This window comes from Rhodnius prolixus, unplaced genomic scaffold, assembly GCF_049639745.1.
Source record: "Rhodnius prolixus isolate KJV_2025 unplaced genomic scaffold, Rpr scaffold_10, whole genome shotgun sequence".
Taxonomy (NCBI): Eukaryota; Metazoa; Arthropoda; class Insecta; order Hemiptera; family Reduviidae; genus Rhodnius; species Rhodnius prolixus.
This window is the reverse complement of record NW_027411615.1, coordinates 2790506-2796773: the sequence shown is the minus strand read 5'-3', so window position 1 is coordinate 2796773 and position 6268 is coordinate 2790506.

The window sequence follows — 6268 nt, the reverse complement described above, 5'->3', positions numbered from 1 at the left end:
CTAATGAACCTATACAGCTTCCCCAAGATGTCAGTTAAGATAATAGCTTTGTTGCTAGCTGCTAGGCTTTTGCCTAACAGCAACTATCTCTAAAAGCCCTGCTGTGTATGGTAAATGTCAGCACTGAGTGTTGTGCTGTTTTGCTAGGCTGGAATACTCGCAAGGACGCTCAGTTCCCTGAAGAAGTGGCTAACACACTTCTGCCAAGTAAAATCCAAGTTGTTGAACATGTCAACTATCTTTGCAAGCCCTACTGTATATATTTGTAAGTAGTGTTGAAAGTGTCAGCATTGAGTATTGGTTGTGTTGTCAGGCTGGGATACTCGCAGGGACGCCCAGATCCCTGAAGAAGTGGCTAGACCACTTCCCCCTACGGGTGGGGGGGGGGCTTTTCAACGTTAAGTCCGTGAAAGTAAGTTATATTGCTCCCTAAGTAAGTTGAGTTTTTGAATAAAAGAGTTACAGAAGTTTTGCTTTAAAATTTGGTTGCTAGGAATCTGTGTACATGGATAAAGGAATAATAGCCGATTTATGGTCGTCTACTTTCCGTGTAAACTGTCTGTGTTCATTATAACTAAATTTATTGTAGTTCGTGTCATGTTTTCCGGAAAATTAACAAAATAAAAATATTCAACAATTAAGCGATCGTATTTAAAAATACTTTTTTTTATTGAACATTTTAATGTCTCTTGGTAATAAAACACAAACAATTGGAAAAGATTTACAATTTTAATCAAGAATTACTAGAAATGAAACAAAAGAACATCTAATACATACAAATAAGTAAAGAATGGAGGTTTAGTTTTGGTTGCTCTTTCTATTCTGATATAACTAGAGAAAGGGGAGTAAGTAATTGCATAGGAACGTTCTTAATCGTGTAACAGGAGTACCACCACAGCCGGCAGTCGTGTTTGCCGGAGTATGGGGGTCTTACTGGATGTATAGAAGAGGAGGGAGCTGGGAGAGGTTCTTTGTTAATTCAAGAAGCAAACCACGAAAATGTAAATGAACGCTACTCTACAAACTATACAAGCAGCTAGCGCATATACATGCGAGAGTTGGTTACACTACTAAAACTACTTGTTGTTACCTGTTTTTTAGCTCATTGCACATGCGTAATTTAAAATTTCATTCAAAACATAATTCATCCTAGAAATTGGTTTAGGAGGGCCACTTGTGGTGTTGGTGCGATCAAGGAGACACAGCCCTACGCTATACAAAGCACCTGTGAGGGACCTATTCAACCATTCCAAAGGGAAAACTGTTTATGTAAGAGATGCAAAATAGAATTTTTAGTGTTACTTTACTCGTATGAAAACCAATTTTTTTTAAAAAAATAAGTTCAATAACGATTAAGGATGGAGGCGCCACGATAGCCGAGCGGTTAAGATACTAGACCCGCAACGCTAAGATGTATTGTTGGTTTAGTGGGTTCGATTCCCCGGTCTTGGATTTTATTTAATGGTTAATAAAAGAAATTTACAGTAAAGTGTGTTTGCAAGTCGCCTCGGTTCACGACACCTAATTAGTAGTTGGACGTAAAGTCCGCCTGAAAAAAATAGGGCAATTACTTTAATAAAGTATGAGAAAAGAAAAAAAAAAAATTCTCTCTAAATAGAGTTCGCTAGCTTCCATTAAAGATCGTAGAAAACACCCTAAATTGATAATATTATAACGAGAAAAAGGGATAAGCGTATCCCTTTAAAATCTATTGAAATAAACGTCACCTATTATGAAATTTCTATAAGGATGATTGTAGGCCTATTAACTGGCCACTGCAGGCTCAGAAAACACATGCATCGCAGGGGCCTGGCAGATGATAGCCTTTGCAGGTTCTGTCAGGAAGAGGAGGAAACGGCACTGCTCGTGTTGTGTTAGTGCGAGGGGCTCGTATGTCTAAGGATGTAACTTCTCGGGGAGGAAAAACCAAGGCCTGTGAGCTTTACCCAAGAGTAGCTCTCCAGCATCAAGAGTCTGATTAAAAAGGACAGGTCTGGTGAGGGCGAGCTTTAGAGTGAGGGGAGCCACAATAGATCCAAAGGGGTCGCAGTGGCGTAGGCCTTGAGGCCGCCCTAGTTTAATCTAACTATTTATCAATTATGAAATTTAGAAGACGATTTTTAAGTTGTTGAAGTTATTGTACTCATTTTCAAGTGGGGCGAGCGTTGCTCTAGTGCTCAAGAGCATGGCTTTGTGAGAGGGAGATCCTCAGTTCGAACCCCGCGTATGACTACTTTTTTATTTGTTAGAAAAAAAAAAATTGTTTATACTGAAGTATGAGCTTCCGCCCCCGCCCACACCTAATTGGTAGTTGGACATTAAGCCCCGCCTGCAAAAAATAGGCGATTACTTAATATTTCATGGGTGTTTAAGGTAAAAATGAAAAGTCTGTAATTGAGCGCGTAGAGAAAGGCGAAAACGGTAATTGAAAGTATTTTCACCACAGTAATTGAATTTAGATCTACGTTCACCAATTTAGTAAAATAATGGTCCAGTTATTTAGCAATTGCTGATAAATTTACGAAGCAATCCGTTACAGATACTAGTCATTTAGTCAAAGAGACTAGAATCCCAATTTAGAGGTATTACATGTAGAAGAATAATTACTTTTTGTAAGTTATATATATATATATAAGCTATAATCAGGGCAGGGGGAGAGGAACTACAGGAGCTAGTATTTGGTAGCTATATTGAAGTAATCAGGGCTAGCTGCCTTACAACAGATTGTAGTTTAGTTGGGTCATGGTGTGCTAGTGATGAGAGCACAGGGTAAGGGTTAGCTACTGGGACCAACGGAAGGGTTTTTTGGTATCTAGCTGTGTGGGGGCTCAAGTGAGAGGGGCAATCTATTCCAATTCACGGCTAGCGTTCCCAGTATTAAGCAGACTCTGTGAGCGAACATCTTGCCAGCCTTCCCAGTCTTTCTAAGCCCTGTGTGCGTGTGTACGTATGTGTGGAAGTGCAGTAAAGACCTTTAAGCTCCCTCCTGCCAGGATATAACGAAGAGTTAGTAGAAGACTATAACCTTCTTGCTGGTTTACTACCGTCCTTAACCTTCCAACCATCATAACCTTCTCCATTTTCCAAGATGAATCTTCATCATCAAATCTCATCTTACTCTTTTAATCTATACAGACATAACCCCCTTAGGAGAACTTCCTGCCATAATAATTTACCACTTCCTTTTTGGAACTTTATTGATACACCGAAATAAATATTAAACTAAGAACACATGATCTAAGCCAAACAACATGTGGTTTCCTTCTTAAATGTTACATCTTTATGGGCTGCACCAATTTTCTTTCTCATTTAGTCTTTCCTTACCTCAGTTTGAAACAGGTGGTTCTCCCGAATAATGTATAATGTATATTTGTATAAAACAATCCAACTGAGTTGTAATTTAGGTAAAACACCATGTTTAGTAGCCTACAGATTTTTATCACTTCTGAAAAGAGCAGTTAATCTTAAAGATGATTTAGGGAGAATTACCCCTGGGTAATACTGTTGAATGTAGTCGATACCAGAAGAAGCTTTTTGTAGTAAGGCTGAAATACCCGCAGAGGCGACAAGGTCCCTGAAGAAGTGTTTAGTTCATTTCCCCTACGTGATTCAGTCTCTTGTTCAGAAGACATATTGTTTCACAATCGTCCAGGCGAAGTTATTCGTAAATAACTAGCAAACTAGCGGAACTATTTAGTTTTGGTCTTGAATTTTCTACATGGATGAAAGATATGTAGATTTTTTGGAGTGTAGGGTCAGATCAAACGGTCAGAATATAATTATTTTATTATTATTATTTACAATTTATTTACAAAGAAACTACAAAGTATTTACAGGAGTACCAATAAAGTAATTCGAGCTCCTACATAGTCTTAGTACTATCACACAGGCGAAAGGGGAAGTAAAATTTTGATTAGGGGGAAAAATTGCATAAAAACCTCTACAATCTAAAATAAAATGCTAAAGCCTAAATTAAACTATAGACTGAGTATGCGCTTAACTCTTTTAGGTTTGTATTGAGAGTTAATATCTTCCTGTCTGGCTGTAAAGAGTTATGTCACTGTCTTGCAGTTTAGTGAAAAACCTGCGTGTGCTATTTCTAATTATGTCTTTAATGTAAGTAGAGTCGGTATTTTTTTTTTCGGAGCGTCTCGATGTAAGCGTACCTGGGTGAGTCGATGGCCAGTCTTATGAGAATATAATTTTAAATTCTGTTCGTGTTTTAATACTTTTTTAATGCCTTAGAAAGCAAAATTATTGATGAAGAACCAGCAGTAACGATTTGCGAACATGGCCAACACACGAAACGGAAATATCAATCAGATACGACGAAAATACATCTTATTAGTAAAGAAAGATATGCATTTATTAAATATTCTTATCAATTAAATATAAATCAAACGATCTATTCAATATTCTATAGAGCAGCTTCTCTATTAGGTAGTTGAAAACTTAAAAGTATGCATTTTAAAGGGTCATCTGGGCCATAAAGTTGTAGTACTTCAAATAATAACCTAGAAAAAAATTGTATAATGCTTGTACGTGTTTAAGGCCAGAGCATTTTATGGTAAATTATGTTGTACGTTCAGCATATATAGTGTAAATTTATTGAAATGTCTCCTGTAAAATTTATGTAATGTAATTTGTTCTGTATTATTTGTTTTAACCATAAAACTATGAAAATTATATTGGAAAATACCCCAATGGTTTTTTTAGTGTAAAGTAGAGTAGGAGGAGGATAAACTGGGTGAAGGGTATCGTTCCAATTTTCCTAAAGATTGTTTTTCAAGGAAAATAAGTTCCATGTTGTAATCGTAAATAAAGTAAGAGTAGAGCGGATAGTGATGTAGTGTGCTCCTGTAGGCAAAGGGGACGTGGAGGAGGAGTTGACCTGTCTATTTGTAAGGAGCAAAACAAAATCCAATCGGTGGAGGTTTTGCAGTTTTTTTTTTATTGTGTGTGTGTGTGTTTGTTGTCAGTGTGTATCAGTAGTTGTAAATTAGAGTGGAAGAGAGAGGGAATGGGGTTTACGGAGACAAGTTGGCGCAATAGGAATACAATCTTTATCTTAAGAAAGATCACCCACAACTCCAGGGAGTCAGTCGCCTCTGCTTGGTTTAGAGTATTGGGTACAGTTTTCCCAACCTTGTTCCTTTCTACTCTATTACAGTTTAGAGGCTGTAAACTAGAGACTGGATGTCCGATCCCAGTTATGGATATTGCTGAAAGATATCTCCACTCCCCTACATCCCATTCTCCCAGTCATTCTTCTGGGAATCTTCTTCCCCCCAGCTGAAGACTTTATCCCAAAATATCCCCCCATTCTTTGTTCATGATTCTTTTTGCTTTTTATTCTCTCTTTATGTCGGTCTTGTTTCTTCATAAATATGTCTACAGTTTAATTGAGTTTGTGCTTTTTCTACTTTAGCTGGGATAATAAAGTTGCGACAAAGAAAAAGAAGGATAATGTAGCTTCTTTTTTTTCCCACTTCTTCGGATCTTAATAAAAAGATTTAAGATTGTGTAAAAATTTTGGTATTTGCATCTTGTTTTAGGAAAATACTTTCTCTTTTTTTTTTTTGGACACTTTACGCTGACTACTTTTCGCTTAAACTTCTTCAATGATTTCATTCAATCACTGATCAATCACCAACTTGAACTTCTTTCCAACCGGAAGAAGGTTAAGGCCCGTTTACTTTTCCGCTACCCGATCTTTTGCCTTGTTTTCTATCGATGTTTTCATAATCCAAACTTCTAACTGCAGCCTCAAATTCCTTTTAAGCTCCAGCTAGGAGAACCTCTACATTGAACGATGATTTAATGTTCATAACATCAACAGTTTTTAATAGGATGAAAAAATAAATGTCAGTTTTCAGTTGTGATACATTTATTCTGCCGAGCTTTCGACCTGAGGGACTAGGTCATCTTTAGGGCTAGTTTACAAAGTCATATTTTACAGTACAGGTTGGTGTGTCTTCTGTCTTGTCTGACTCATCAGTCCATGAACAGACAAGACAGAAGACAGACCAACCCTTTAATGATGTAAAATATTACTTTGTAAACTAGCCCTAAAGATGACCTAGTCCCTCAGGTCGAAAGCTCGGCAGAATAAATGTATCACGTCTGAAATGGCAATTATTTTTTCATCCTATTGAAACTATGAATCAGTCACCAAAAATAATGAACAGCTATCAACAGTTTTTTTAAAGTTTTTGTTTTAAAGAAATTTCTTAGACTAAAGACAACAAAATCAATAGCCAATAAAGTA